Raw genomic sequence first — 22,281 nt, 5'->3', positions numbered from 1 at the left:
TGCAAATTAACCCAACAAAGATGGCAGGCGCCGGGCAGAGAGTAGAGCAGGAGAGCTGGTGGAGAGTGGAGCGGCTTGGGGAACTTGGCTCCCCAAGCTGCCAGATGGAGAGCAGAGAGGGCTGGCGGTATGGAGGACTTGGCAGAGCGGGAGGCCATGGGATGGAGACAGAGCAGGAAGGGAAAACCCAGAGCACGGGGAGCACCAGGAATTCTGGGAGTAGTAGTTCTGGTGGCAGCCCCAGGACCAGAATTGGAAGCCCAGAGCTCGGGGAGAACCAGGAATGCTGAGAATCGTAGTTCTGGTGGCAGATGCGTTGCGGGATCTCCTAGACACTAGAGCAAAGTGAACCTGGAGCAAGTTACTGTTGCGGTGGGGGATGGAGGGAAAGCAAAGGTGAGAGACATAAGTAAAATCAGAGTGTCTAGGAAAAATTAAAGGGAAGATATCCTAAAACTTCCAGGAAATCTCCACCAATGAAGCAAAGACAAAAAATGCCTCTATTATTCTGTGAGCAACAAACCAAACTGGGTTGGGGTCTCAGACAATTCGCTCATATGATTGCAAAGACAGACAGAAACTCCCAGATTGGAGAGGGGTCCCTTGAAGGCTCCCAAATTGGAGAGGGTGCAGCCGTGCACAAATCTTCGTGCACCGAGCCCCTAGTTTCATTATAGAAAGGAGAAGGAAATAGGGAACAGACAGGGGCTTGGTCACTGCTGTGTAAACAGGAACTTTGTTTGAAGTAAGTTCTGGGTCAGGAGTTCTAGTAATAACTAGCTGACCTTTGATAAGCCTGTGTTTTAGTTTTAAAGAAAGGAGATTATATAACATGGGCTTTACATGAGATTTTTAATCTATTGTACTAAGAAAAGCAAGGCCCACAACCTTATATAGATTTGGGTCAGGAAAGAAAAACAAGCCAGCCAATTGTTGAAGGCAATTAGGGAGACTTCTCTGCTAATTTCAATCTTAAACTGAGATAGGATCCAATTGTGGGTTCCTTTCTCTGGGCTCCTGACTAGGAAGTTAGTTCCATCACCTGTTTTTATTCATACCAGCAGCTGTTATTGTCTATAACCGTATTCTTCCTTCACTAAAGTCCTCAATTTCCTGACCACTTTCCTCACAACACAGAAAACCTAGCAGCCTTGCCAAAGACTTTAGTTCATCTAAATTTCAACCTGGACCTCCTTTCTAGGCTACTTAGTCTTTTATAACCAAAGGAAAAATTATATATTTTAAACCCTCAAAATAAATATTTTATAACTTCTTATGAACTCAATTCTTTCCACATGGCAATGAGGGTAGGTATAGCGAAGCTGGCCAGGTATCTCCATGCATAGTTGCTGTTGCAAACAGTTGCCTCTACAGCTACTGGAGCTCACAGGACTTTGGGCTACAACTAATAGGTAACTGAGGCCCGAGCAAGCTTAACATTCCAAAGAGACAGGAGCAATGGTTGGATCCCTTTAATGTTTCAATCAGGGTAGAAATTAAGCATCAGTGTTAATATCTCATCATAATCTTCTGAACTTATTTGAAACACTGATGAGCAAGCTTTTCCTTCATTTTTTTCTGTCCTTTTTTTTTTTTTAAATAGAAACTCATATGAGAGGTGTCAGTGAGCATAATTCTCAAGGAAGGATTTTTGATCAAAAACCAAATTTTCAACAAAGGGCCTGTAGACACTCTATAGTGCTCTTTCCTCATAACAGATATTCAAGCTACTGCTGCTTATTATTTTTTCAAACTACAAGAGAAAGTTTATTTAGAAAGTTACAGAAGTAGTAGAAGTGAGCCAGCTGGGCTGGGTTGGCTCAGGAAACAAGTTACAGAGACAGAAGAAGGACCCTTGGTGCTTCGGAGAGAGAAAGGCAAAGGTAACAGGGGAAGAGGAGGGGAAGGGAAAGGTGCTGACATGGTCCTGAGAGGAAGAGCACTCAAGCTGCTTCTTGAAAGGGCCCCAAAGGTCTTGCCTAAGAATGATAGACAATAGTCACAGTACACCAGTTCCATTAGTCAGAAAGAGCTGTTGATATCACTATTTTGGTCATGGGCTATCTTTTCAAGGTATCCTGTAACAAGGGTTGACGTAGAAACATGAAAAACTCCCAGTAGAAACGAGCTCAAAGAAACATAAGCATTAAGTTGACTTTATATGGATTACTTTGAAGGATGGGCTTAGGCCTGAGTCTAGCCATACTGGTTTGCCCTGTGCTTTCCCAATAAAGATTCCGTGGCAATCCTGTAGATCTTCTGGTTTGTCCATAGCAACTGCTTTGGACTTGACAACTAATGTAATTACAATAGACCTGAAATTCTAAAGACATTCACCCTACTTGGATGAAGTTTCCTTGTCAGGGTCAGAAGAGCATATTTGGCATAAAGAATCAAATCGAACTGTGCTAATGCAGTATCTATTAGCCACATGTGGCTATATAAATTTAAATTAATTAAAATTAAATAAAAATTAAAAATTTAGTTTGTGAATTTCAAGTGCCATTTTTGAGTGCTCAATAACCACATGAGCTGGTGACTACCCATTAGATTGCAGTTATAGATCATTTCCATTATTATGGAAGTTCTGTTGGACAACAGTGATCTGGAAGAATAATTTCTTTGTAAATATATCAATTACTAATTCAATTTATAATTCATTTAAATTGAGACATCTTCCCTAAATTCTTACTACAAAAACAGAAGATAAGCAAACAATCTCCTCTCTGCCCCTTGAAATGGTTCTTTGATATTACATTTCTTTTAGCGCTTGTCATAATTAGGTAGTCTTTCTGTTAGTTGTTATAACTATGTTCAAATGTAGCTCCAAGTGAGGGAGAAGGAGAGAAGAGGTCCTAATTAGTGAAATTTGGAGACATATTAGAGACATAGCAGAGACATAATCTACATTGTTCCAGCATTTAAAAGACTCTTGGACAAAGGCTCCTCATATCTGGCATAAATTTAGGGATCTGAAGAAGGTCATTTTGTCTTGCCTCTAAATATATATTTCTCCACCTACTTACTGACATATAAAATTCCTTCAACAGGAAGAAAAACTTCTGTTAAACAATTACATATACAGATTTTTTACACATTTTCTTGGGATAAACACACTAAGCTGTAAAAGATTTACCTCTACTACTTTTCAATAGCTTTTCATAAGAAATGGAAAAGAAATTTTAAAGTCACTCAATTCCTAGATCAAGGTGAAACTGGTTGAGGAAAGAAGGATCAGGAGGAAGATTAGGAGTAAGGATAGATTTTTACTGTCCAATTTTGTGACAGGTTGGCCCTTGGTATTTAGGGAATTTATAATTGAATTGACAGGATATTCAGTTCTGATTTCCATTGGCTTTGAAAGTGGGATTCTCCAAGACTCTCAAGAAATTTGCTCTCAGCATGAGAATGACTAGTACTGGTTTAGGGTGGTATTGTGTGTTTTTTTAAGTTTTTATCATAAAGTTTAATTATTGTTCAGGAAAAAATCAGTGAATAACTTCCTCTGAAAAAATATACAGGGTGAGGCAAAAGTAGGTTTATAGTTGTTCATTTGAAAAATAATACAATAATTAATAAATAATACAAGAATAAACTCTGTGTTTAATGTATTCACAACTGGAAACCTACTTTTGCCCCATCCTGTTTTAACTCTGTATAGATTGCAGTTATATTGGGGGTGGCTGATAAGTTAAATTACCCGATTTCCTATTCTGAAAATGACAAAAAGTCAACTTCCAGTCAGATTATAAAGAGTCATGTACCCAAAATGGCTGAAGATAAATACTATGAGAAAGATAAAAGCTGTAAAGCTAAGGGCATGATATAGGCTCTAAGAGAAAGTCTCAGAAGTACTCAAAGGGGTGACAAGGAGCAGTTGTCTACAATATGGAGTTCTTTTCAGTCATCTTTGTCTTTTGCTCCATGTTTAAAAATGCACATGAACTCAATGTAATTGAAACTTCTCTTTTTGTCAATAGGTGCTTCTCTGTACAGCTCATCTTCCTTGACTATAAACTGATTTGTTGTCAGCTGCTCTCTCAGGTAAACTTCCTGAGTAGTGCCAGTTGCTTCTTCATCAAAGCAAGCAAAAGCATTCCTGATGACATCTTCTGGATCCGTGCCATTTAAGTTTTCACCAAACTTCAAGACAAACATGGTGAAATTTATGAAACCAGGAGCCTCATTCATTATGGCATCTAGAGACTCATCAGTTGGATTCTTCTCCAGGGAGGTAAGCATGCCATGTAAATCTTCCTTATTAATGAAACCATCTCTGTTCTGATCAATCATGTTGAAGGCCTCTTTGAACTCCTGAATCTGTCTGGTCAAACATGGCAAACATACTGGATGTTGCATGTGGTGGGGGTGGGGGATGCGTGGCTTCATGGTGGTCTTGATCTTTGCCCTTCTGCTCAACATGGTGGCAGTTAGATCCCTGCACAGCTGTGAGAATCCAAGAACTTCAGTGACCCTTCTCACTGCCCTTGCTGCAGCTATTGCCACCCTTCTACACCCAGTTTGGTGATATCTTAAAGATGCACTTGACTTTGGGTGATACTATATTACTGAATTTCAGGACCTGAGGAACTTTGGGCAGATATTTGGGACAGTCAAGGAAGACCCTCATTTGTGCTACTCCATTTCCCATATTTTCAGCCAAAAGGGCAGACGTTGTCTTAAATGATTGTTGTTCTTTCAGCTGAAACCAGCTCAGTCCCCTTTTTATTTTGGGGCATGTGACTTGGCAATTAAATTAAGAATTTGCAAATTATCTTCTTTTAAATCTCAGGAGGAACTTCAGGAATATTATGAAAGTTTACCTACATTTTATTTCTAAGTTGCAAAACTCACTAGATTAGACTAGAAGTTTCCTGCCTGTCATCTCTGGTCTCTAGCACAGAGCAAAACACCTTATGTTTGTGGAATTGCTAAACTGCACTCCCCTATTTTACAGATGAAGAAAAAGGAGAATAATTTTCCTAAGGTCAAGGAGTGCGGGACCAGTAAAACAGCACTAGGATGGAATGTTCTATGTGTTCTTCCCCCTCCACTCTGCTGATTTGTCACAACTGCTTTCTTTCTTTGAATATTTGGTTCTGGAGGCTGGTACAGCTTCCCCCAGTTCAAATGGGTACACTTATTGTTTCTCTTTTATTTTTGCATTTTTTATTAATTTCTTGCCTAGCAGTGCTGAAAGCATCAAACATCAAAAGACAGCCCTAGCCGGTTTGGCTCAGTGGATAGAGCATTGGACTGCGGACTGAAGGGTCCCGGGTTCGATTCCGGTCAAGGGCATGTACCTTGGTTGCGGGCACATCCCCAGTGGGGGCTGTGCAGGAGGCAGCTGATCGATGTCTCTCTCTCATCGATGTTTCTAGCTCTCTATCCCTCTCCCTTCCTCTCTGTAAAAAAAAAATCAATAAAATATATTAAAAACAAAAAACAAACAAACAAAAAACATCAAATGACAGTTTTCTTCTTATATTAAGCCAAGACAGTCTAGAGCTAAAGAAAAAAAAATACTAGGAAGAAAAACAAAATATTACCAGCACACATCTCCCTAGGACAGGTGGTAGAATTCTAAACTATTTTTATTTTCTTCCTTATATTTTTTGTACATTTTAATTTTCTACAGTGAACATTAATTTAAAACATTTTTTCTCATGACTTACTTTCTAATAAAAAATAACATTACATATATAAAAGCTCCTTCTTCCCCTATTTCTACTGTTTGAATTTAAATGAAGTGGAGCAGTGGCTTCCATTAAGCAGGGTGAAGGGCACATTAATTATCCTACAGATATTTGGGACAGTCAAGGAAGACCCTCATTTGTGCCACTCCATTTCCCATATTTTCAGCTGAAAGGGCAGACTGTTGTCTTAAATGATTGTTGTTCTTTCAGCTGAAACCAGCCCAGTCCCCTTTTTATTTGGGGGCATGTGTCTTAGCTCTTTGCAAATGTGCAGTCTTAATTCTATGTTCACCAATCTATTGTGTTTTATATATATATGAAAAAATATATTTTAAGGAAAAATCCCCACCTACACAATTCAAGACAATAAGAAAGCACAAAGCATCCCATGGGTTAGACTTCTTACTTCTTTTGGCACATAAAAGGTTATTAAATCAACTCCGTTAATATTGTGCCTAAACCTTCTTCCATAACACATAAAGAGGAGCAGTATAATCCTAGGTTTTTGTACATGAGAAATAAAAATAAATTAAAAATAAGCCTAAAAATCTTAAAGATATATGAGTGTGTGTGTGTGTGTGTGTGTGTGTGTGTGTGTGTGTGTGTGTGTGAGAGAGAGAGAGAGAGAGAGAGAGAGAGAGAGAGAGAGAGAGAGAGAGAAAGGAATGGGTCTTGGGTGTTGCTCCTTATGAGTCAGACTGGGTATGTTTTAAGATGTTTTAAGATGTTTTTCTGCATCTACCACCACCAAGAAAAAAAATCTATGATATCCCCCAAAGTTAAACTTTGATTTTCTTCCACAGAGAGGAAATGTGGAAAATTTGAATCTTTCAATAACTATTTGATGCATTTGTTCTTTTCCCCTTACTCCCTCTTCTGAACCCCAACTACCTTCACCATACCAGTTCTCCCAATGCTAATCAAAATAAAAAATCCAAAAACTACATCTGTTTTGCTGCTTTTCATCTATGCTCAGAAATTAATAATTAAGTGTCTAAGAAGCTTTGTCAATTTGCTCATTGACATTTTTCTGTTTAACAGATAGATAATATATATATATAGTAAAAATATACATTTTACCCAGGGGACTTCATTTACAGTATTAAAAAAATGAAGCCATAAACATTTTACCCCTAAGTTGGTTCTCATGCAAAATAGTGGCTAACCACTAAGCAAGGTTATTTCCTTGCTCATTTTTTAAATTTTATTTTTTTGGCCTTTAAAATTGCCTTCTTTGCATCTCCCTCTTGAGGAGCCATGTGTGAAGACCAGATCTATGCAAAACATGATTATCCAGTTCAGTTAATGATTTCAATGACTTCTTATGGAAAAATCCCTCTGAAGACTGCCTCATAGTAATTCTAATAAAGGTAGTTTCAGGAGGTGAAAGGAAGGTAGTGAAGGTGGCCTTTCTCTTCTCATCTTCCCTACTTCTCTCACTTCCCTTTGTCCCTTTCTCTCCATCTGCTCTGTCTCCCTTCTTCCCCCTCATCTTTTCTCTCCCTCCCTTTTCCTTTTCTTTTTTTACCACCTTTTCTCCTATCTCTGTCTCTGCCTGGTATTGAACTTAGTGATGTACCAGATGGATGGACCTATTAATGTTGACTAAGATACTTGTATATAGTCTTTGGGGATTATGTCACAAGACTGTGTGAAAATAAACTATTTCTCATATTTACTACTGTTATTGATAATAAAAATTATTATTACTACTAACAATTATAATTACTAAAATTATTATAATACCTTATTTTTGTATCATAATAGACATCTTCCAAAAAAGAATGTTCTCATCTTCTACCTGGCTTGATTTCAATGCTGCCATGTGAAGAAGGGGAGCAGCTAGTATTTCTATTTTTCAGATGAAGAAGTAAGGCTCCAAGAAGCTGACCTGCTTATAATAATAGCACAGGTAGATAGTAATGGGTTTGGCTCTGGAATGTAAGAGTTCTGGTAGCTATGCTCTCTTACATGGAGTTGAAATTAGGTCACCTTATCTAATTTTAAGTTATAGCAAGTGGTGTTCAATATAAAAGGTTTGTGTTCATGGATAAATGCAAAGGCAGGTAAAGGAAGCGGTGGCTAACTAGCAATTCTTTATACCTTTGGCAGATGTGGCTGAGGTGGCTTTGCCTGGCCTAACTTCCAGGGACCAATCCTAAAGTACCCTTTGGTTGCCTCTGCATATTGGAATGTTAAGATATAAGCCCAGGATTTAACCAGACACAAACATGCACAGGGTTTGGGACTTAGTACAAAACAGTAATTTTCTTTTAAAAACTTGATACTTTTGAATTTCTTTACATTAAAATAGACTTCTAGGACAAAGAGGAATATGTGGGGCAATGTCAGTGAGAGTAGGAGAGTACTGTAGGTGAAGTATAATAAATACAGAAGAGAGGTGATAAAAAAAAAAAAAAAAAAGCGCACTGGTGCCTCAGGGCCTTACCCAATCCTCTTGACCTTGCCATAATCTCCTGCAAGGCTGGATCCAGGCAAGTTTGAACAAGAAGTGAACCTGTTTTTTGCAATTCTGGTGCCACCTCTGTCTATACAACCTTAAACCCTTCCCTGGCTCTTTATACAATCTCCTAATCGCTCCTAAGGAGTTACTCTAGTAACTTCCTACTGACTCCATGTTTCAAAAGTATCCCAGGCCCTTTCTCCTTTTCCATCTTGGTTTTATCGCCAGAGAACTCTGCTCTGGTGCCTAGTAGTATTATTGTATTACTCTGACAGGACATCAGGTGGCCATATTATCTTTTTGCCCTTGTTTGTGAGAAAACTGTGAGATAGCTCTCTGATCTCTTTTCATTCTCTCTGTGTGCCAGCAACTTGGTGTGTGAAATCTTGAACTATCACTTTTAAGTTGACCAGGAGAGAGGAGATGTGGCCTGGCATAGGCTATGGTAGTGGAAAGAGTGAGGAAAAGGTGATTCCTTTTCTGATATAATATGGTGATGGTTGGAATAGAAGTGTTAGGACAAGAGACAACTCAAAGAGAACATTCAGATTTCTATCTGAGAGTGGGAGAACAGGGGCAGCACCGGTGGATTTGGAGAAATAAGTTATTGTAAGTGCAGCCAATCTAAGCTCTTAGAAGTCATAACTCTGGAATATATTGAGAAGAATGTAGACTAATGTAGTCTATACTATGCCAGTTATAGACTATACAGAAACTTTGTACATTTAAAGAATATATCCAACAAGTGAGCAGACATCATTGACTTGATAGGGCCTATGGATACTAATGACTAATAGTAACTTGCATAAATCTCAGGCCAGACTTGCTAAAAATGTTATGCATGACAAACCATGAAAACAGCAATGAGAAGTTCATGATTTAGCATAAGTTGTAAATTATTTTGTGACCCACTAATCCTGCTATTTGTAGCAAGTCTTTTTTCCCCAGCTAAGGGAGAGATAATAGAACAAAACATGTCTTTGACTATAAATGTTTTCAAAATATTTGGTATTGCCAGGATAACTCAGACTTATTGGCATTGCAATACTTAATAGAACTACTTGAGTAAATTACTTTAGGAAACAAAATTAATACATTAAGAAAACAAACCAGACTCAGCTTAGAAGTAATGCAACTGAGATCTGGCTTTGCTAGAAGCCCAGGCATTAAGAATTTAGAATAGGACCTTGTTAACTTTTAGTCTGACTTTGTGTTCTCCATCTAAGATTCTTTATCATCATTAGTTGAACACCCCTAGGATGCTTACACCCATTCAGAACAGGCCAAAGATGCAGTTTTAGAAGGTTACTTTCTAGAAAAATGGATAAATGCACAAAGATGATTCTTTGTTTTTTCTGGGTAAAAAAAGGTGAAAGAGGTTATGAAGATTATTCATGAAATTTAGGGTAGGAGATCATCTGTCCATTTTATATAAACATGACACTTTTTCCACTTCTGAATGTCTATATTGCTGTTACCAATTCAAGTTAAATATCAAAGATAAAGACTGAGCTGCTAATCTTTTCATCCTCCACCACATACAATATTCCTATCACAGCAAGGATCATCCTTTCAAATAAGAAAATAGGAATATATCTGGAAGCATTATGATTCTTTCCATGTGCTGAGATATTATTAAATTTCTTCCTTTCCTTTTAACAACATTCTCCTAAATCTGTACCCCTCCCTCATCCTAAGAAGTACTAATGCAACAGACTATTGAATCTCAGAGGAAAGGAAGGGTGGGTGGGAAGAGATCAACCAAAGAACTTGTATGCATATATGCATAACCCATGAACACAGACAATAGGGTGGTAAAGGCCTGGGGCGGGGGGGGGGGGGGGGGGGGCGCTGTTGGGGTGGACTAGAAAGGGTTAATTGGGGGAAAATGGGAACATATGTAATATTTTCAACAACAAAGATTTTAGAAATTAAAAAACAACAACTAACTTCTTGCTTTTTCTACTCTACTATTTGTTGAATGTTCAGTATTATCTTGGATTCTTATTCTTTCACCCAAGGAATTAGCAAACTCACAAACTTCAGTCACCCATCTAGATTATGGCTTCCATGTTTAGAAATACTGAAGTACATGTGTACTTGTGAGTGTTTGTGTGTGCAATAAGCTTTCTAGGTCTGTTTAAAAGGTTCAATTCTGCCTAATTGGCTGAATTTACCTTATAGCTAAGAGAAAAAGTTTTTATTATGTAGATTTAGGTTAAGTGTCATGTTAAAATGTTAAGAACAGGTTCCCTTGACCTTCATCCAAGGCATTAATAATTTAAACTTTGGACAGACCACGTTGGGCCACCATTCACAGAATGATTCACCAATGACCACTGTCCTTTTGGTGCTGGCATTAGTTACTTGTATCTTGAGCACTTGCTCTGTAGGACCTTATAATTTAAGCCACAAAGGGCTATAAATAAGTGCTGGGGGGAAACCATTCTGTGGGAAAACACACTGTATTACACAATGTTACAAAGAATTTTGGGAACCTTTAGTAAGCTAACAGCTAATGAGATTTTACAAGGGGGCAGAATTACAGAGGTGTTTCCCAAATTTATGACAGCGGAACAAGGGAAACATGCCCTGTTTCTCTGAAATCCTACAGAATTTACATTTAATATTCCTGCAAACCACATTCTTCTTTATTTGCAGGAATATTCCTGCAAACCACATTCTTCTTTTTCTTCCCCAAAAGAGAAGGGCAGAATACTCCACAGGTCTCTGGAAAGTAAGCAATTGCTATTTGGGTTTGGGTCAACTCTTGATAGAGCACCAGGACAACTATCAAACTAGAGTCTGGTCACTTAGCTAGTTCTAAGGTGGAATGCAAAGATCCTGACTCTTAATGTAAACAGTTCTTATTACACTTGTTATTTTGGTGTGTGTGTGTGTGTACCATTGTATTGAATCTTCAATCTAAAAAAATTTAATTTCCCATTTATCACTCTAGATACCCCACCATTCTAGCTTAAGGCTAAAATCAAAAGATTTGCCTATATAAAAAGCAATTATTAGCCATGAGACTGAGAAAGGGAAAGTGAAACAGAATGTAAAGCTTTATTGATTTTTCTCCAATCATATTAAATATCTATGAGCACTTGAATTATGGCTGAAGCAGACTTATATGTTATTTTCCCCTTATGTGAACAGTCTGTTATGTCATAAAATGAACTTAATTGGTGTCATTTCTCTTCAAGAAGCCATATTAATTGCTATCTGAGCCAGGAATGGGTACTTTAAAAGACTAATACATGTTATTGATTTGTTTTGGTATTTTTATGTATGTCAAAATTAAACTAAATTGGGGTTGTCCTTTCCATTCTTTCCAGGATTAGGCATTACATTTAGCCTTTTTCTATCTTTAGGAAATTTTGTTTATCTTCCGAGGTATAAAATAGAATGACAAATAACAACATGTACTTGAACAGTACTTTTATACAAATTATTTCATTTGACCCTAACAATATCCCAAAAGGTGAAAAGAAATTAAGATCTTAACCCAAACAGTAAATAAGGTGAAAAAAGTTAAGGAATGAAGAGAGAGAGCAAAAATTTTATTTAAGATCATACATTTTTAGGTGGTAGAACCAAAACCTCAACCCAGGGCTCCTGACTCACAGCTATAAGTTATTTCTATTAAGAGCAGGAGCGCCCTAGCCGGTTGGCTCAGTGGATAGAGCATTGGCCTGTGGACCTACGGGTCCCGGATTCGATTCCAGTCAGGGCACATCCTCTGTTGCAGGCTCCTCCCCGCCCTGAGCCCTGGTCAGGGCGCATGCAGGAGGCAACCAATCAATGTGTTTCTCTCACATTGATATTTCTGTCTTTCCCTCTCTCTCCCACTGTCTCTAAAAATCAATGGAAAAATATCCCTGGGTAGGGATTAAAAAAAAAAGAGCAGGAGGTTTTTCTTCCTCTCCACTACTGAGATATATACCATGCTAAATATATTCAGCAATTAAAAATATACACCAGCCATTTCTATCCCTGACCCAAAGAGTTTGACTTTCTATTCTACTTCAAATAAAAACCAACTGTTGTACCTAATTAAATTATTTTATAAAATCTGGGAATAAAACAAGCACTACCCAGAAACCATTAAAAAAACCCACCAGAAAATTATCTTTACATGGTTAATTGTAATCACTTTTCCTTCCCTGTGTGATATTTTCCTCTCTCCCCCTTTAATATGTATAACTGGAGAATGCTTTTCTGTTAACATTTAGATCCATTTTTTATTACATCTCATTTCTTATTTATCTGTCTCTCATCTTGTCACTATAAAATGACAACCATCCTTTATGTTACTCTTAGGTAATTCATCCTCAAGTCTTGTCTTGGTATAAGGGACAATTTCCTGAAATACAAGAGTAACTGTGAAGTTAGTTTTGTTTTTTTTTTTAACATATGCATGTATTCATTTTAATTCCTATGGGAGTCATTGGGGGGCAGGTCTGCCCTTAGGCACAGCTTGGATAGAAGGACAAATGACTGATCTTGGATGTAGGTATGTTCTGCCTGACCTCTCCATCTCTCCTAACCTCCTTTTAGGTGCCTGGTATTCTTGTGGTACCTCTATTCCAGGACTATCAAAACTTGCTCTTAGGAAAGAATCACATATTAATCATTATTCTTTTTTGAATATTTGAGGCTTCTCTTACATGTTTGTATAAAACAAGATTTATTTTCTATACAACCTTGGTTGCCCCCTACTTCACACATACACACACAAATCATACAGAATAAACTTCTATCTATGGTTAAGGTCAAGCCAGTCTGTGGGAGTTCTTAAAAAATAAACACATGAGAAAGGAATTAGACCTGCTGCTATGATCAACAACAATCTTTTCCTGGGAAAAATGTCTGCTAAAGTGAAGCTAAAAAGAAACCCACATAATTTAGCTGTATAAAATAATAACTCACAGAGAATGAACCAGAATGAACTCACTGTTAAAGACTAACAAATATATTATTTTAATTTTGGGGCTGAGGTATTATTTTATTCTTTAGAGTGGTACCAAAAAAAATCTCCTTTGAAGAGATACCAATGAATTATCTTGACAAGAAGAAAATACCTGACAACAATTTAAATCCACATGTTCTGATAACATCAATAGAGGACTCATGAAAGAATCTGTACTTCAGAATTTCAGGATATTGAGAGTACTGTTGGGTTGGGAGGAGATAATGATTAATAGTGACTATTAAAAAAATAGTGACTATTAGACTCAGAATGAATGGTCATATGCATCAAACTCTTTGCATTAAGGAGAATTAATTTATTATTCAATCAATTTTAAAAATGATTATCTCTTTTACCAATGAGTAAAATTATTGTAAAGCCTATTTCTTTCATGATAGCTATTATGAAAGTGAAAGAATGTCACTCATCTTTCTCCTTCCCTTCTACTATACCTAAATAATCATACTTTATTTTGTAGTTTACTGATTTTAGAGCTACTTTTGAGTGTGTTCGTCTATTTTTAATGAGAAGATATCTACTTGCCAATAGGCCAGATATCTTATTATACTCTAGTGAACATCATAGTTGAAAAAATATGATTCTCTGTGGACTGTGGAATTTAACTATTATTTCAACAGTTTAACCACACATTATGTTATTGGTGAGCTATCTGCAATGATGATTTACATTCTGAAAGTTTGGTAGGAAACCCTACAATATTTTTAAAACTACCAGTGCTAAAAATCAATACACATGTATTGAATTAGTGATGAATACAAAGAGACTGTAGCATAACTTTTAATTTGGTATGTATAAACTGAGGCCTAGGGATAGCTAGGGACTGTCAGTTTATAAAGGTTTTAAGTTTGTTGAAGGCAAAAACCATATGCTGTATTTTCTTTCTCTTTTACCATGATTCTTTGGTTGGGATGGTTAAAATTATAAATCAACAACAACAACAAAAAAAACAGACTGTAGCATTTGTGTAAGATAGAAGTCCACCAGGAATGGGACAAGAAACCAGGAACTGAGCTTTGGCAGAGGCACACATGACCTCACTTGGGAACTGTAGGGATGAAACAGAATTTAGCAGCAATTGCTATTGCTCTTTTCGTTCTGAATAAACTCAGTAATCCCTTGGCGTAAGTGCTTGATGGGGTACTCCACTTTTATACACAAAGATTTAGAGTGTTAAGGTATTTTGAAAGTTGTAAATGATTGGATGTTATCATTTGGCTACTTCTTTAATAACAAAACCATCCCAGATGGGTTGGGGTCCAACTTCAATTAAAGACAATCCTTGCAAATCCATTTTCACGTATCCTATCTCTAATATTTAAGAGATTGCTCTTTCTATTCTACATGTAGTAGTCAGCCTCCAAAATGGTACCCAGTGATCTCTGCCTTCTGGTATTCACACCCTTGTGTTCCCCTCCCATGATGTTCTAGGTTTGGTCTGCATGACCAACAGAATAAGGCAGAAATGATAGTATGATGCTTCCAAGATTAGATTTTAAATGACTATGGCTTCTATATTGGGCACTCGCCCATGTGCTCGCTCTCTTTGTCTTTCTCTCTCTTTTACTCTGTTCACGTTTCTCTGTGGGAAACCAACTGCCATGCCATGTGGACACTTAGGCAGGCCATGGTGAGACCTTTGTGGTAGGGAATGGAGATTGGCTAATAATCTTGTGAATGAACTTGGAAAAGGGTTCTTTAGCTTCAGTTAAGCCTTGAAAGGACCACATCTTCTTAAGAGATCCTGAGCCAGAACCACCTACCTAAGCCATTCTTGGGTCTTGACCCTCAGAAATCGTATGAGATAATAAATGTTTGTTGTTTTAAGTCACTAAATTTTAGGGTGATTTGTTAGCCAGCAATAGATAACCAATACACCATAACTGTATTAAAATGTGAAATGCTGTCTTTATGTTAGGTTGAAAAAGTAACCTCTTTTGCTGTTTCTGCAGGTGGCAGTTAATTGCTCACCAGTGTTTTTTTGTGTGTGTGTTTTTTAATTTAATAAATCTTTATTCAGATTATTACAATTGTTTCTCCTTTTTTCCCCCATAGCTCCCCTCCACTCGGTTCCCACCCCACCCTCTGCCCTTACCTCCCCCACCACTGTCCTCATCCATAGGTGTACGATTTTTGTCCAGTCTCTTCCTACACTTCCCAAACCCCTTTCCCCCTGAGAATTATCAGTCCACTCCCTTTCTATGCCCTTGATTCTATTATATTCACCAGTTTATTCTGTTCCTCAGATTTTTAATTCACTTGATTTTTTTTAAAAAATATATTTTACTGATATTTCACAGAGAGGAAGGGAGAGGGATAGAGAGCCAGAAACATCGATGAGAGAGAAACATCGATCAGCCGCCTCCTGCACACCTCCCACCGGGGACGTGCCCGCAACCAAGGCACATGCCCCTGACCGGAATCGAACCTGGGACCCTTCAGTCCGCAGGCCGACGCTCTATCCACCGAGCCAAACCGGTTTCGGCTAATTCACTTGATTTTTAGGTTCACTTGTTGATATGTATTGGTTGTTCATAATTTTTATCTTTATTTTTTTCTTCTTCCTCTTCTTAAAGAATACCTTTCAGCATTTCATATAATACTGGTTTGGTGGTGATGAACTCCTTTAGCTTTTTCTTATCTGTGAAGCTCTTTATCTGACCTTCCATTCTGAATGATAGCTTTGCTGGGTAGAGTAGTCTTGGTTGTAGGTTCTTCCTATTCATCACTTTGAATATTTCTTGCCACTCCAATCTGGCCTGCATAGTTTCTGTTGAGAAATCAGCTGACAGTCGTATGGGTGCTCCCTTGTAGATAATTAACTGTTTTTTCTCTCGCTGCTTTTAATATTCTCTCTTTGTCTTTTGCTCTTGGCATTTTAATTATGAAGTGTCTTGGTGTGGTCCTCTTTGGATTCCTTTTGTTTGGGGTTCTGTGCGCTTCCTGGACTTGTAAGTCTATTTCTTTCCCCAGGTGGGGGAAGTTTTCAGTCATTATTTCTTCAAATAGGTTTTCAGTATCTTGCTCTCTGTCTTCTTCTGGCACTCCCATAATTCTGATGTTGGTATGCTTGAAGTTGTCCCAGAGGCTTCTTACACTATCTTCAACTTTTTGGATTCTTTTTTCTTTTTGCTTTTCCAGTTGAGTGTTTTTTGCTTCTTTGTATTTCAAATCTTTGACTTGATTCTTGCGTTTCTCTAATCTGCTGTTGGGTCTCTGTATAATATTTTTTATTTCAGTCAGTGTGTGTTTAATTTCTAGTTGGTCCTTTTTCATATCTTCGAGGGTCTTGCTAAATTTATCGGCCTTTTCTAGAATATTCTTGAAAAGCATTATAACTGTGGTTTTGAATTCTATATCCAGTTGTTTGTTTTCCTCCATTTCTTTCGTTTGTGATGTTTCTTTGTTGCCGCATTTTTGCTGCTTCCCTGAGTTGGTAGGGTAGCTTTGTGTGCTAGGTTCCCTATATGGCCCAGTGGGTCAGCCTCCCCAGTTAACCTGAGGTGGACACTCTTGGTGCACCCCTTTGTGGACTGTGTGTACAGCCTTGTTGTTGTTAAGTCTTGATTGTTGTTGGTATCACTGGAAGGAATTGACCTCCAGGCCAGTTGGCTGTGAGGATCAGCTGTGTCTATGCTGGGAGAAGTTCGGTGCTGGAGACAGCCTTATAGGATTAGACTTGCCAAATTGCAAAAGTCTCTGTGCTCAGCTTGGATGGGGCAGAGTCTCAGGGCGGAGCAGACAGTCTTGGCTTCCCGTCAGCCCTGCCCTTGTGCGCGAGTCTCCAGACCTCTGCCTTCCGCGGCTCCCGAGTTTCCGCCTGACAGTCCAGATTCCCCCGTAAGAGTGTGGGTCCCCAGGGGCTCGCCCGGAACTGGGGTTCAGTGCAGTCTGAACTGGGGTTCAGTGCAGTCAGGAGCTTCCGACTCCCTTCCGCTAGGGAAAGCCTGCGGCAACCTCCGCATTCAGTCTTCTCTGCGAGCACTCGCGCGCACGTGCTCCTCCAGACCCCTGCCCGCTGCGGCTCCCCCGAGTCTCCAAGTCTCCGTGTGCTTTTCTCTCTACCTGACAGTCCAGACTCCCCCTGTATGAGCCTGGGTCCATGGGCTTTCGCCCGGAACTGGGGTTCAGTGCAGTCGGAACTGGGGTTCAGTGCATGCGGGGGCTTCCTTCCCCCTCCCGCCAGAGAAAGTCAGCCAGGCACTCAGCCGCCCTTCCTCTCTGCACGCGTCTCCATACCTCAGCCCTTTGCCACTCCTCTGATTCTCCGTGAACTTTCCTCTTTCCTTCTAGTTGTAGAATTTCCACTCAGCCAGCCTTCCTGTGGTTCTGGATGATGTCCGTTCTGTCCTTTAGTTGTAGTTTTGAAATTGTTGTGCGAGGCAGCAGTTTAGGTGCTTACCTATGCTGCCATCTTGGTTTCTCCCCAGTGTTTTTTTTGTTTTTGTTTTTTTTTAAGTGCTTTGCAAAGCTACTGCAGACAACAACTGAACTGGTGATGTCTTGTTTCCCTGACAGAGTTAATCCATATTATGCAGGATAAACACATTAATCTAAGGTATCTATTTACTCACATTGGTTAACCCTGTCTTGCAATTATTACAACTACTGGATGGTTAAGTAGCACAATGTGTTTGATAGTTGTTTTTATCATCCCTCACTTTCATAAATGTGAGGAAATATCAGTTTCAGTTGATACTGGAGAAATTGTGGCATTAAATTTAAGGACTAGTTGAGACTGCTAGGACCACTGATAAATTTACATTTATAGAGTGACATTATTAGCATATTTAATGTTTGAGTGTAGGGAAAGGTCATGCATACCAAGATTTTTTTTCCTTCTTTATACTTTTCTATCCTTTCTAGATTTTTTAGAGTATGCATTGATTGTTTTGAAATAGTGATAAAAAAGGCAAAGTTAAAATTTTAAATATAATTTTTAAGCTTTTTATTATGGAAAATTTGTAACATAAAATTAGAGAGTATATGAACCTCCATGTAGCTATCACCCAGCTTTAACATGGCCAATTTAGTTTGATTTATTCTCCAGTCTTCTTGCTGCTTCCCTGATTGCCACTATATTGGATTATTTGGATGCAAATACAAAACATCATATTCTCCCATAAGACAAGATATTAAGAATCTCATTTAAAAGTTGGGAAGTAGGAGCTTACCTATTGTTCTCACCAATTGGTTCTAAGGAAAATGTGATTTAGCTGAAATATGTATTTATTTTAGGCAAGTTGCATAATGGGTCATTAACCTGTATTCAATGATTGTTTATAAGGTAAAACTGGTTTTTCACACATTTTAATGGTAATTTTATGTCTTCACATCCTGAATTCTCAGTTTCTGCAATGTTTTCCCTGACATTTTAAGATCTGTTGGATAGCTGGAAAATCTGTAGGTTGGTTATAACAAACTCCCGCAATGATGGAGCAGTCTTTAGAAAATTATGGTTAGAACTTGGGATGGTGCTTCCCATACCTACAAATGTACTTGTACTAAGGTGCAAAAGGGCAGGTCAGTGGGTAGCCACTGAAGGCTGATTTTCCTAACCCCTAGTGCTTTAAAAGTACCACCAAGAACTAGCATAGAAAGTGCTCATTCAAATATTTTTCACTTTCCTTTGCAAAACCCCTGGCTGGTGTGGGGCCCAGTCCATCATTATTATTACATCTGGTGTCGTGTTTTTCCAGCTGGTGCACGGTTTCCCTGTAGAGATCCCTTGATGTCCATCCCTCTACCAGCCCTCCTGCCTGCTCTCCTGGGGCTCATCCTATGACCCTACTCTACACAGGCAACTTCTTCTTCAAACCTGAACTGCGATTAAATGGATGGGTTTAAATCTGCTTATAGATCATATGCTTATCATAAAAATAAAGTGTTAGAACTGACTATAATTTTTAGTAATGTGAATTTATTTCAACTCTGTCCCCTCCAACCCTACCACATGTAAGCAAATCAGAATATTACCGTTAAACCAGTAACTTCAGCATTATTTTAAGAAATAAGAAATGAATGTGCTCATAGTCCCTGATATTTGAATGCCTTCAAAACAGAAATGAAAAATTATCTAACACTTTCACACACACCCCGTTATTTTGCACACAAAACTTAAAATAGGCTGGATCAAGGATATATTTTGAGGACTATATTTAGAGGGTCAGACAATATCTTTAAAAAGACTATTCCAAAAAGACAAGAAATTAGCAGAATTAGTTGGCCTCCTATGACTCTCCTCACATTCCTGCATTGCAGTCTGGCTTATCAGTGATTCTACATGGGGCTCTATTTTGGGGTGTTTTCCACTTTGGCTTCTCCTAGGGCAGTGGTCGGCAAACTCATTAGTCAACAGAGCCAAATATCAACAGTACAACGATTGAAATTTCTTTTGAGAGCCAAATTTTTTAAACTTAAACTTCTTCTAACGCCACTTCTTCAAAATAGACTCGCCAAGGCCGTGGTATTTTGTGGAAGAGCCACACTCAAGGGGCCAAAGAGCCGCATGTGGCTTGCGAGCCACAGTTTGCCGACCATTATCCTAGGGGGATCTTTCGGCATTAGCCTTAGTTATCCTCAAATGACTTTGTTGTCTGTTGGCTCATGGACCAATTTTATTGTTCATTTTACTGTCCATGAATACCTCCATTGCTCACTTCTCTAGCCCTGCATTATATTGATCCCAGTTGAAACACAGAAAAGAAAGAAGATAGACCTAAAAGACAGAAAGAAAAAAAAGAAAGGGGGAAGGAAGTGTTAAAAAATAAGAAAAAAAAGGTAAGAAGAGCATGAAGAGGGGTGAAGGCCAGGGCTGGGGGGTAGAGGCAGGCTGGGAGAGGACAATCAGGGGGGCGGGGAACGGGACATATGCAGTACTTTCAACAATAAAAAATTAAAAAAAGAAAAAGAAGAGCATGAAGAAGCTACCATTTAACTTTGCTTGAAAATATAGTCATTTGCCCTAGCCGGTTTGGCTCAGTGGATAGAGCGTCAGCCTGCAGACTGAAGAGTCCCAGGTTTGATTCCAGCCAAGGGCACATGCCCGGGTTACGGACTCGATCCCCAGTGGGGGGCTGTGCAGGAGGCAGCCTATCAATGATTCTCTGTCATCATGGATGTTTCTATCTCTCTCTCCCTCTCCCTTCCTCTCTGAAATCAATAAAGAAATATATATAAAAAAAGAAAATATAGATATTTAGCCCAGCTGATGTGGCTCAGTGGTTGAGCGTGGATCCATGAACCAAGAGGTAACTGGTTCGATCCCAGGTCAGGGAACATGTCTGGTTTGCGGCTGGATCCCCACAACATAGATGATGTTTCTCTTTCATTGATCTCTCTCTCTCTCTCTCTTTCTTCCTCTCTCTCTAAAAATCAATAAAGGGGAAAAAAATTTAAAAATATATAGTTATTTAATGTCAACATTTTAAAAAGTAAAGTTCAAAAATAGATATTGATCCTTTAAGTAGCAAATTGAGGGGTACAGTGGAAACACTGCATGGATGGTTAATAGGTCATTTTAATCATCTAATTCAAAGTAGCTTTCAATTGGCCCCAGGACATCTTGTTAACTATTTACCACTAAATGCAATGATAAACATAACTTTGTAAGCCTAAAATGGGATGAGCTGGATTTATTTATTTATTTTCATTATTTATTTATTTTTTAAATTTAAATTTTTTATTTTTTAAAGTATTACATGAGTCTCCTTTTTCCCCCATTGACCTCTCCCCGGCCGCTCCCAACCCCCAGCACATGCCCTCACCCCACTACTGTCTGTGTCCATTGGTTATGCTCATATGCATACATACAAGTCCTTTGGTTGATCTCATACCCACCCCCACCCCGTCTTCCCTCATAGGTTGGACAGTCTGTTTGATGCTTCTATGTCTCTGGTTCTATTTTTGTTCATCAGTTTATGTTGTTCATTATATTCCACAAATGAGTGAGATCATGTGATACTTACCTTTCTCTGACTGGCTTATTTCACTTAGCATAATGCTCTCCAGTTCCATCCATGCTGTTGCAAATGATAAGAATTCCTTCTTTTTTTTTACAGCAGTGTAGTATTTCATTGAGTAGGTGTACCACAGTTTTCTAATCCACTCATCTGCTGATGGGCATTTAGGCTGTTTCCAAATCTTAGCTATGGTGAATTGTGCTGCTATGAACATAGGGGTGCATATATCCTTTCTGATTGGTGTTTCTAGTTTCTTGGGATATATTCCTAGAAGTGGGATTACTGGGTCAAATGGAAGTTCCATTTTTAATTTTTTGAGGAAACTCTATACTGTTTTCCATAGTGGCTGCAACCAGTCTGCATTCCCACCAGTAGTGCAAGAGGGTTCCTTTTTCTCGGCATCCTCTCCAGCATGTTGATGATAGCCATTCTGAGAGGTGTGAGATGGTATCTCATTGCTGTTTTGATTTGCATCTCTCGGATGATTAGTGACTTTGAGCATGTTTTCTTATGTCTCTTGGCCTTCTGTATGTCCTCTTTTGAAAGGTATCTATTTAGGTCCTTTGCCCATTTTTTGATTGGATCGTTTATCTTCCTTTTGTTAAGTTGTATGAGTTCCCTATAAATTTTGGAGATTAAATCCTTATCAGAGATAACATTGGCAAATGTTTCCCATGCAGTGGGCTTTCTTGTTTTGTTGATGGTTTCTTTTGCTGTGCAAATGTAATCCCATTTGTTTATTTTTTTTCCTTAGTTTCCATTGTTCTAGGAGCTCTGTTGGTAAAGATATTGCTACAACATATGTCTGCTATTTTGCTGCCTATGGATTCTTCTAGGATTTTTATGGTTTCCCATCTTATGTGTAAGTTCTTTATCCATTTTGAGTTTAATTTTGTGTATGGTGTAAGTTGGTGGTTTACTTTCATTTTCTTTTGCATATACCTGTCCAATTTTCCCAACACCATTTATGGAAGAGACTGTCTTGATTCCATTGTATGCTCTTGCCTCCTTTGTCAAATATTAATTGAGCATAATGGCTTGGGTCAATCTCTGGGTTCCCTGTTCCGTTCCATTGGTCTATATGTCTGCTCTTGTGCCAGTATTAGGCAGTTTTGAGAACCATGACTTGGTAATATAGCTTGATATCTGATATTGTGATCTCTCCAACTT

The 22,281-nt window shown here is 38.5% G+C and overlaps 1 protein-coding gene and 1 pseudogene across 2 annotated transcripts in view; both read right to left on the bottom strand.

The window, feature by feature from the left end:
* The window catches only part of NFE2L2 (NFE2 like bZIP transcription factor 2), a 152,286-nt gene that overhangs the window by 118,632 nt on the left and 11,373 nt on the right, over window positions 1–22,281 (bottom strand). The window lies entirely within an intron of this gene.
* LOC308248639 (myosin regulatory light polypeptide 9-like) lies at window positions 3,901–4,422 on the bottom strand (annotated as a pseudogene). Its single transcript has one exon. The product of its transcript is annotated as a myosin regulatory light polypeptide 9-like (transcript).

The sequence above is a fragment of the Plecotus auritus genome, assembly GCF_963455305.1.
Source record: "Plecotus auritus genome assembly, chromosome: 5".
Classification (NCBI taxonomy): Eukaryota; Metazoa; Chordata; class Mammalia; order Chiroptera; family Vespertilionidae; genus Plecotus; species Plecotus auritus.
This window is presented reverse-complemented; position numbering and strand designations above follow the sequence as displayed.